At 42.9% G+C, this 11,320-nt stretch overlaps 1 long non-coding RNA gene across 1 annotated transcript; it reads right to left on the bottom strand.

The window, feature by feature from the left end:
• Positions 1-240: 240 nt before the first annotated feature.
• LOC117361157 lies at positions 241-2,855 on the bottom strand. The gene is made up of 2 exons (XR_004539597.1): positions 2,663-2,855; positions 241-1,660 (listed from the first exon to the last, which is right to left on the bottom strand). It is a non-coding gene; the product is annotated as an uncharacterized LOC117361157 (long non-coding RNA).
• Positions 2,856-11,320: the final 8,465 nt, after the last annotated feature.

Raw genomic sequence — 11,320 nt, 5'->3', positions numbered from 1 at the left:
GTTTACAGTAAAATGTGGAGGGTTACTAACCCCCGAAACCCCCCACAACGCCGACGGCCATATCTATTAAGTAAACTGGGGGGGGCTCCCAAACAAACCCCCCTGTCGGAGCCCCTAAAAAACTGTAATTTTCTTCGGCGCGCGCCTCCGTCTTGCACTCAGTTGTCGGCGCGCGCCTTTGTCTTTCGCCGAGTTGTCTATGAACCAGGAAGAAGTGGCAAACTTGGCACAGAAAACGGAATTGGAATGATATTTCATGTGAAATTTTGAGACCACATGTTCACACCCCTTCTCTGCATGTTGCTTCAAATTGGTAAATTTACTACAGCTTTTTAAAAGAAGTAACCAGTCAATTTTTTAAAACGCTAACCTGCCGTGAACAGAATTAAGCCAGATATTTAATGCCAGGCATGTCCGAGCACCTACATTACTGTAGGACATTAGTAGTTGCTGGCCACCGAGCTTAATATAAGGTCCCAGTCAATTAGTACCATGAGACTGCCACTAGGGGTTCCAGAGACCATTTGTGCCCACAGCCACAGCAGTCAAGAGTGAATGGGCATCAGTCTTATCCAAAAGAACTTAAACCACCAGGGATAGAAAAGCTAGGCCTGGGGGCTCAGTCGGGGCCTTCAGGTCATCAGGGGAGGAGGAAAGAGAGTTCAGGGTCATGGGGAAGAAAAGAGGCACCAGGAAACCTAATGTCATTACCCAGGAGTTACTGTGAACTGGGCACTGACCAATATTTGGAGCCTTTTTTTTTGTCACTTATTTAACCAGTTAGCGGTCTAAATATGGCTCCTCTTAGGCTCTGCCCAAGCTCTGCTACACGGACTGCCCATCGCTAACAGAAAAGCACAGCAGCAGTTAATGCCGATATTAAGCGGCAGAGTCCAGTTAAGTGCCATTGAATATCAGTGCTTAGGCAGGCACAAGTGATTCGACTGGTCAAGTGGCCAGCAAGAAAGGAGTCGCTTATGTAGTCTCTCTTTTAATCAAAGAGGAAAATCTGTAAGGGAGCATAAGAATTAGTTGCGTAAGAGAGCCATTTTTTTTTTTTAAAGATGCCTGTAGTCATGCCGTAGGAAATCCTGGCCTCTGTTTTCTATACATCAAGGCTTTTATTATTATTATTATATATTTTTTTTTTACAGGGCTTTGAGTAAGGAGAACTCTTTAAATGGCTTGCTAATGCGTCCTCCAACACAAGACTGAATTGCGTAGATATTTTCCGATATCACAGCAATAACAACTGAGAAGCTGAAATTGCTTCTGTATACGCCCAAACTCCTTTGCCTTGCTATGTACTTGGAAAGTGAACCTCAGCTTCATAGGCTCCATTGTAGTCATAAATCCTGATAAGCCAGAAACAAACGACCCAAACATATTTCCCATTTCTGCTTTCCTGGTTGCAGGCTTCTCTCTTTCCCCCCTCGAGGAAGCATTTATTGATACATATGCCAAGGCTTGTTTACCCTCCAGTCTTCAGAACTGTACCAATAAAGGTGATATACAGTATATTTCAGCTTTCTGTGTGCGGCAGTGGCGCTGCTGTCTTTGTCTATATGGTTCCACCGCTCTGTGAACACCGCTGGTCCTGATCAGAGAAAAAAAGGCCAGAGAGGGCAGTCTCCACTTGTCAGAGATGATTATTAACACCCTAAAAGTATACAGCAGAAAGGAAAATTATTCAGTAAAAAAAAAATATTGCGTTAATAAAGATAAGGTAGAATAAAATTGTCTGAAAGTTATGTCATATCACTAAAGAAACTGGACATATCTAAGAGTAATCAATCACCTGCTTTGAGTAAACCAGAAAACCAGGAACTCTTTAACGTACATTATGAGATTAAGGAGGCCTCTTACTAAAGTATATAAGTTTTTTGCATTTAGTCCTCCTTAATATCAAAAAGTAAAAATGCACCAAGTGCAAATATTGTATGGCAATTGTCGGAGGTGTGCCCAGCATGTCCTCAGCAAAATACTGCACCGAAAATTTGTACTAGTGCATGTAAATCTGGTTCTAAATAGCACATTTGCACTTAGGGACCGATTCTACAAACGATGCCTAAAAGGTTAGACGCCAAGTAGTACAGCACTAAGCTCAATTCTATAAAAGTGAGGCACACTTTACAGAATCGCGCTTAGTGGCACCTAAAGTAGGCTTAGGCGTCGATAGGGGCGTCCTAATCTTAGACGCACCCCTATTTAAGCCAGGGTTTTCTTGGCCTAAATGATGGCACCTAAGTTAGGAACCTACTGCTGCCCAAGTCCAAAACAGGTCACCCAAAATGACCAAAACACGTTCAAGATCTGTCCCCTAACCATGCCTACTTTCAAGTAGGTGCCTTAGACTAGGTGGCTACCTTAAAGTGGTAGGCTCCTCTTTCACGCAGAGAAGTACTTCACCCCCTATCAATAATAATAAAAGGCTAAGCACGCATGCGCTTTTCAAAAATCGTGATTCCTGGTGGCGGTGAGGTGTGCTTCTGTGCCAGTCCTCACGGCGCCTGCGTGTGACTCTGCAGAAGACACCAGCGACTCCTCCCTCCCGCTCCTCTTCAAAGCGGCCTGCTGAGGTTCGCCAGCCGCTGTAGCGAACCTCGCAAGCCGCTCTCCACCTCCGTGCAGGAGTCGGGGTTGCCGCTGCCGCCACACTCACACGTCTTCCTGCAGCCCCGCACACCGCCATGAAGCAGGAGAACCTGTCCTCGGCGCGTCACCATCCGCCCTCACTCGCCGCTGCCTCTCACTCGCCGCCTGCCCTCCTCTCACCTGCCTGTGTCCTCGCGTGTCACCTCCCGCCCTCACTCGCCGCCGCCGCTGATCCTCTTCTTCAGAGCAGCCTGCGATCGGGGCCGGCTTTAAAGAAACCTCGCAGGCCGCTCTCCAACCTCAGTAGGCACACTCCCTCTGACGCACGGGATCGCGTCAGAGGGAAATGTGCTACCGAGTTGGAGAGCGCGCCTGCTAGGTTCGCTAAAGCTGTCCACCACGAATCGCAGGCTGCTTTGAAGAGGAGCAGGCCAGAAGATGCCGGGATGGAGGGAGGGTAAGAATGGGGCCAATACAGGGGGGCCAGGGGGAAAGGGAAAGGGGGCTGCTTTGGAGGGAGGTGTGTGCTTGGGACAGACAGGTGTGCTCGGGGGGGAGGGGGAAGACGGAAGGGGGCCATGGAGAGACAGGGAGAGGGAAAGGGGGCTGTTTTTGGGGGGAGGGGTGTGCTGGGGGGAGACAGAAGGGCCATGGAGAGATAGGGAGAGGGAAAGGGGGCTGCTTTGGGGGGGAGATGTGCTGAGGGACAGACAGCTTTGCTCTGGGGGGGGACGACAGAAAAGGACCATGGAGAGGACAGTTAGGGAGAGGGAAAGGGGGCTGCTTTGGGGGGAAGGTGTGTCCTGGGGGGGGGGAGACAGAAGGATACAGGACAGCCGGCCAAGGAGAGAGAGATAAAGAAACACAGACAGACAGATCTATTCTAGCACCCGTTTAATGTAACGGGCTTAAAGACTAGTACTGTATAATTCCCTTGGGGGGGGGGTGTTTTGTATCCCAAGCTTGCGTATTTTAGCATTTATTTTTAGCTGCCAAAGTCTGGAACCATTCTTCAAGTGTTGTTAGGTTCTTCCTCGTGTTTCTACACCACCAGGGGTATCTACTCTATTGCAGATTTTGATATTATCCCCAAAGAGCCAAATGTTACCAAACAGTCCTTCTGCAATACCATTTACAAAAATAAAAATTCAGAACAAGAACCGATCCCCTTGCAGCACAATATCTGGAACATTCCTTTCCTCAGAATGAGCTCTGTTTACCATTACCCTCTGTCACTTTCCATTCAACCAGTTCCTAACCTAGTCAGTCCCTTTAGGGAACATACAGAGAGCATTCGGTTTATTCTTAACTCTTCTATGTAGAAACGTGTCAAAGTCTTTGCTAAAAACCTAGAAACACTACATCTAGTGTTCTCCTTTGATCCAACTCTCTGGTCAATGATAGGCAAATTCTGTAAAGCACGCCATAATGATGTCCAGCAACTTAGGCGTCCAAATAAATCAGATAATAAGCCCAATGACTTTAACAAGCAATAATTGTAAGTTAGACATCCAAAAGGCTGTGCGCAATTCACAAAATAGGCGTCCAGAATTTCGTGGATGCCCTTCAGAAAAAGCAGTGCCTAATGGATAGGTGTGGGCATGGTTTTTAATATGGACGTCCACTTACAGAAAAGCATGGCCCTAACGCATCTATATTTTTGCCTAAAATGTAGGTGTTCCAAAACCAGGTTTACTTTTGGACGTTAGCTGGGAACGAGTTAGGTGGACACGACATAGGCATGCCAGAGACGTCCACGTACAAGAACATAAGAATTGCCATCGGTCCATCGTGCCCAGCAGTCCGCTCACATGGCGGCCCTTATGCTATTTTTTTTTCTTTTTTTGAGAGGGGTAAAGAGGACTCCTCTTTAATAATAATGAAAAAAGATGTTTAATAATGCATTACTTAAGCAAGCACATGAAAATATATAAAAATATATATTGCATATTTAAACCTTCTATTTTTTGGTGTAAAGAAGACCCCTCTTTGATAATAATCAAAAAAGATATTTAATAATGCATTACTCATGCAAAGCACATGATAAAATGTATTGCATAGTAAACCTCATTCCCAAGGTTTAAGAACATAAGAAGAGAAACCCTACTTACAATGGCTGTGGCTCAGAGCAAGTAGACATGTCTAATGCACAATCTTGACATCATTGTGACAATCATCAAAACCCCTGTCTAAAAGGAAGCTCCTGTGGCTCAGTGATTAAAGGCACTTCTTCCATCTTCTAGAGGTCATGGGTTGAAACCCACACAACCCCACCCCCCCCTCCCCAGTACCTTAACAACTTCTTTTTGGTCTCATAAGAAAGTATGGATGGGTTATGGACTTTGCCATTTACATTTACATCAGCCCCTCCACTGCAACCCAAGATGAATTTGGAGGGGGAAGCTCCATCATTTGCAGCATGCAGCCCTGTAAGCCGGAAGGAGGGGAGCTTTGCTCCTGCCGTTTGCTCTTCCGAAGGTATGGGGGGATTTCTGGGGATGTGGGAGGGGGGCCCAAAAAATGTTTGGGGGATGTGGGGGGGGGGAGATGGGTCACAAAATTTACATGAGAACTGGGCATGTAAATACGTGTGTGAGGAGGGGCCTAGAGGTAGAGCTGCTGCCTCGGCACCCGGGGTTTGTGGGATTGAATCCCAGTGCTGCCTCCTTGTGACCCTGGGCTAGTCACTTAATCTTACCATTGCCCCCAGGTACAAATATGTACCTGTATAGATAAACTGCTTTCAATGTGTAACTACAAAAAAAGTGTTATACAAGTCCCATTCCTTTTTCCAATTAGCACTGATAATTTCATTGTTAGTCTTGTTCTTTATCACATCAGTAAAATCTCTGAGCAGCATGTAAGGCTTTTATTTTCTAGTTCTTGGGTGGCCTCTCAGGACTGATTATTCATTTCTGTGTCTTTTTCTTCTTGATATTTCTCCAGCACATGTTATTTCAGAACTAATGTCTCCTCGACGTGAAAAATTACAAAGACTGGGGGACACTCGATGAAGTTACAGGGAAATACTTTTAAACCAATAGAAGGAATTTTTTTTTTTTACTCAGAGAATAGTTAAGCTCTGGAACGCGTTTCCAGAGGATGTGGTAAGAGCAGATAATGTAGCTGGTTTTAAGAAAGGTTTGGATAAGTTCCTGGAGGAAAAATCCATAGTATGTTATTGAGAAAGACATGGGGGAAGTCACTGTGTGCCTGTATCGGTAGCATTGAATATTGCTACTCCTTGGGTTTTGGCCAGGTACTAGTGACCTGGATTTGCCACCGTGAGAATGGTGCTTGACGGATCATTGGTCTGACTCAGTAAGGCTGTTCTTACACCACAGATGCTGCTGAAATCTCCCCGTTTGACTCCATGATACAATTGAATTGTAAGAGATTACTTTGGTTAAAGTTTTGATTTGTGAGCTTATGGATACGGCAGCACTTGAATGAATTCACAACTATAAAGTTCATTTGGTTGGATTCTTATTGTAGGAGTTGATGTTTTCAGCATTTCTATCAAGGGAGATGAGACAAGATAAAGGCTTACTGAAGCAAACCATTTGCATTTGTCAGGTGTTGTTTTCCTCCCGTGTCTTCCTGAAGCTCTTTTGTTTCCACTGACAGCTTGTCTGTTGTTTGCAAGCTCTTCAGGTGGGAGCATCAGTAACAATGAGTTATGCTGTAATACTCCTAGATACAGAAAACCTGACTCATAATATAACATATGCAACAGATTCTGCTAAATGATTAGAGTACGGTAGATCTATGAAGGCACTTGCTGTGTTTTCCAATACGATATTAACACTGAACTAATAATAAAAATAAATGACCTGTGAAATTATCAGGACAAGTCTAGCCACGCTGATGGCAGTAAGTCAGTCTGAAGAAAACTCTTGCGACTTATCAGATTTTAAAGAGTTACGTAATCCAGAAAGGCAAACTCTGCTATAGAAAACTTTTTAGGGCTCGTCTCAGGACAGGAGTGTATGATGAAATCGGGCTTGAATTTTTTCCAGATTTGAGCTCACAAAGTGAATAATTCCCCACCAATCTATGTCACACCTGAGGCAGTGAAGGGTGAAGTGACTTGCTCAAGGTCACAAGGAACATCGGTGAGAAATTGGAATTTTCTAGCCAGGAGGCTACTCTTCTGCTCCATGAATATGATTTAAAAGCAAATCTCATACACAAAGCTACTGCCTGGGACAAGAACCACTTGCTCCTTAATAAAATTTATGGCTTATTTTTCTGGATCAGTTATAAGTTACATCAGTGCTCTTTACTCCCACTTTTGAATGAATAATAAAGCTTGTCCAGTCAGGCATCAGTCAACCATATTTTTCAAACATACCAGGCCACCACAACATTCAAGAAATCCGAAGCTTGTAGTAAAGCATTAGGGCATGAAAGGCGCGTTTTCAGTGCAAAGCTGAAAGCAATGCCCTAACGTATGAGTTTCGGATTTCTTGAATGTTGTCGTGGCTTTTATTAAGGCATCATTTGGACCCCTGAGGAAGACATGTTGATCGAAAAACAGACCGGGCCGGGTCCTTGCTCCCCTATAATAAAGGAATACCGCACAGGAAAATAAATCGTTTATTGACTGAAATAAGAGTTGGCATCTAGTACATCAGCTCTGCCCGTATTTTTCCTTTGTTTTGACTGTTTGATGTTTACAGCAGCTCTGTTGGATTCCTTTTTTTGTGTGTCTTGTATTCAAGTAAACCAAAAAAACTCTGGAGTGACGATGTTCCTACATGGACTTTATTTGAAAGTGTCAAAGTTCCACAGGTACACTGAAATCATCCACATAAAATAATTCCATCCACATAAAAATAAATCATCCACATAAGAGCCTTAAAGGACCTAGTGTGCTAGGGATACAGGACCCAACACGGTCCGCGTTTCGACAAAAAGTCTTCTTCAGGGGTCCCTGGGGGTCCTATAACAGGACAGGCAAGCGAACAGACAGCAAGTTTGGCTGATAAACTACATAAGCAAACCCAATCTGTCTTACAGTGCATTCCGCAAATCGATCAAAACCGCCCTATTCGCAAAATTCACTGAATAAATCTGTCCCCTCCCTTCACTAGGACTCCCCTCCCTGTAAACGCCTTTCTTCTTCTCTCAAGATGCTCCTCATATATTCAGTTATTCGCTACCCATAGAACTCCAATCCAAATGGAAATTCTAAAGATTATACTCAGATACCCATGACCCATGGATCCCAATCTATATGTAACTTTCCCCTTCTACACGATTGCATCATATTGCATCACATTGCATCATATCATATTGAGAATTATTGTATGGTACTGTATTTAATCTCAGTTACTGTATTGTACTTAGACTTATGTATTATATAGTATTCAGACTTTATTATATTGTACTGTATTTAAACTAGTAGTATTGCACGGTACTGTATTGTATACAGACTCATTGTATTGTATTGTATTGTATGTTGACCTACTGTATTGTATTGAGTCCGCTTGTTATTCGCTGAATGTCCAGCCTTCTTACATTGTAAACCGCCTAGAAGTCACCTGACTACGGCGGTATAGAAAAATAAAGTTATTATTATTATTATTATTATTATAAAGGTGAGTACGTGGGAAACAACTGTGTGGTGAGCCGGAAGCGGAGGGACACTGCTTGCGTTTGCAATAGAAAAAGCAATTTTATTAAAAAAAAAAAAAAAAAAATTACCCCATAAAGGCAAGAGATTTCATATCAGTCTTCCTCAGTATATTAGTCACAGCCATTGTGCAAAGTGTTAGAAATGATCTAACCCCCCGTTTTACTACACGCATGCTAAAAATACGTGCACGCTAACGCATAGACTAACATGCACGTGTTAGCGTTTAGCGTGCGGTTAGTGTGTGCTATTTAGCACGTGTTAAAATGCAGAGTGTACCTTAGTAAAAGGAGCCCTAAGTGGTTAATAAGTTCAGGACTAACTGAATGGAAGATTTCTTTTCATTTTGGTTGGGTTTTGTTGGGTTTTTTTTTTTACAATTTTATGTGGTTTTTATTTAGGGCTCCTTTTACTAAGGTGCGCTAGGGCTTTAACACGCAGAATAGCACGCACTACACTGCGGCGTGCGCTACTCCTTAACGCCAGCATTGAGCTGGCGTTAGTTCCAAAAGCCTAGCAAGGGTTTAGTGTGCGCTAAAATCCTGCGTGAGCTAAAACGCTAGTGCACCTTAGTAAAAGGAGCCCTTAGTTTGAGAGTTATGTTATATCTATTAATATTAAGCGGATTATAAATATTTTACATAAATAATAAATTTATTCCAAATATCTTTTGACCTCTTGTTGTTAGTTAAAATATTTATCTATGTGAAGGGAAGTTTGGAGTTACATCAGAGGAGCAAAACTACACACTAAAATTTAATTTTTAAATCTTTTGAGGGTACTTTCCAGCCCACATTTTGCGCCCGAGTTCCTGCTGGCAGAAAGTACATGGGGCAAAAAAAAAAAAGTGCGTACATTCTTCACACTGTCTGAAATTGTACAGAGAAAAAATTCTGCAAGCGAGTTTTCCATTGATAGATTATTTCCATGGCCGAGGTTTGAATCTACCTAAAGGGTTTCAAAACTGCCTTCTTACATGTACACATCTCCCTCATTATTCGCGGGGGATAGGGGCAGAGCCGGACCGCGAATAGGGAAATACCATGAATATCCAGCTCTGACCCACCCTCAACCTCCCTCCCACCTTCCCTCAGCATCCCGGCCTTACCTGGTGGTCCAGCGGGCTTTCGCGGCAGGAGCAATCTTCCTACGCTCCTGCCCCGTGCAGATCGCCAATAGGAAATGGCTGTGGGAGTTCCCATAATCTCTCGAGACTACAACGGGAACTCCCCATAGCCATTTCCTATTGGCGATCTACACGGGGCAGGAGCGTAGGAAGATTGCTCCTGCCCCGAAAGCCCACTAGACCACTAGGTAAGGCCGGGATGAATGCAAAAATATGGGGGGGGGGGGGGTTTCCCCCCCTCCCCCCTCAAAAAATCGTGATTATGTGAAATCATGAGTGCGGAAACCGCAAATGGGGAGGGGGAAGTGTATTAGCAAAATGCTTACATGAGGTTTGGAAAATGATCAACACCATCATGCATCCCCGATGTGTTTATATTAATCATCAGAGATATTGCTGAGCAGGAGGAGCTTTCAGAGGCTAGAAATAAATATCAGATTTGAAAGAGCGATCTTAATGATTTTGTTTAACTATCATTGGAATGCCATAAATTATTATTATTTTTAGCTGCTACTAATGTTTTAAACTAAAGTAATAAATGCTCAAACTAAACCAATAAAAATAAGTTATGAACTATCAAAAAAATTAGCAAACATGAATTTAATTTCAATGGCAAAGAGGTTGATTTCACCTCGTGCAATAAATCATTTTGTTATAATAGGGCTTGTATTCCATTTCTGCAATCAAAGAACTGAAATGCTATCAGATCCTAGACGGTTCCTCCTTTTGGAAATCAAGCACCTAAAGAAAGCCAACTGTCAAAGACAATGAATGCCATTATATCATATTCAGAGTGCAGTGAGCATTGTCCACTCAACTGATGGTGACAATGCTTCCCCGTCATATCAAAAAACCTTCTAAAGGTCAATGAATTCTAGCAGAAAACATCTGTGTTGCAAACAAGTCACATACACTTTAACGTTTTGCAGAAAATAGCTCTTCTAAAACTGTGTAGCCAAAAGTACTTGCAAAAATAAGCTTGCTAAAGAATTCAGACCTTAAAATAAATCCTTACCCAGATCAAAGATTATATAGAAAAAATGGGTACCGAGATGTTCAAAATTTATCTTTTGTAACAAAGCCTCAAGAAAAGTTGCTTCTAAAACACTGAAACCAGCTAATAAATTCTAAACAGCTTTTAGGAATTATTAAATAAATGAACTCTTTTATCTTTCAATTAAATGGAGTTCCCATCAAAAACATTACTTAAACTGGAAGGTGAGCATATCATAGTCACAGACAAATAGGAGATGATAACTTCCCAAAACCTGGAAAGCACAAAGAAAACAGCAAAGGAAGATTCTGGTGTTCAGCGACTTTTATTGGCCTGTCGTGACTCGACACGATCGTGTTTTGGCCCAACCGGGCCTGCCTCAGGAGTCTATCAGTTGAATATTATAGTACCTAGTCTCTTCACAAGAATGGCATAAAAACACTCTCTTATAGTGCTCCCCGCATCCAAATGGCACTTGCCTACCACAGGAGCAGGAAATCGAAAAGGTGAGCCTATCATAACATTAAAACATAGGAACATATGAATTGCTGCTGCTGCTGTGGGGAGAAACACTGGATTAGCGCACGCTAAATGCCAATGCATGCATGTTAGTCTACGGATGCGTTAGCGCTTAGTGTATGCTAATTCGATTAGCGCACGTTAATAAAAGAGGGGGTAAGTAGTCCTTTTACTAAGGTGCGGTAGACGATTTAACATGCACTAAAAATTAACACGTGCTAAATGCTAACTTGCCCTAATGCATCCATAAGATATAATCGATGTGTTGGCATGTGTTAGCGTTTAGCGCACACTAATTTTTAGTACACGCTAAATAGGCTGGCGCGCCTTAGTAAAAGGGCCCCTAAATGTTCTGACGCTCATAGAATTCATAGAGTCACGAAACAACATCAGACCATTTAGCGCCCTCGGTAGAAACCTCTACCATGGTTTAGTAAAATGGGGCCTA

Source organism: Geotrypetes seraphini, chromosome 5 (genome assembly GCF_902459505.1).
Source record: "Geotrypetes seraphini chromosome 5, aGeoSer1.1, whole genome shotgun sequence".
NCBI lineage: Eukaryota > Metazoa > Chordata > Amphibia > Gymnophiona > Dermophiidae > Geotrypetes > Geotrypetes seraphini.
Note: the sequence above shows the minus strand (reverse complement) of the source record. Positions and strands in the feature narration are given on the sequence as shown.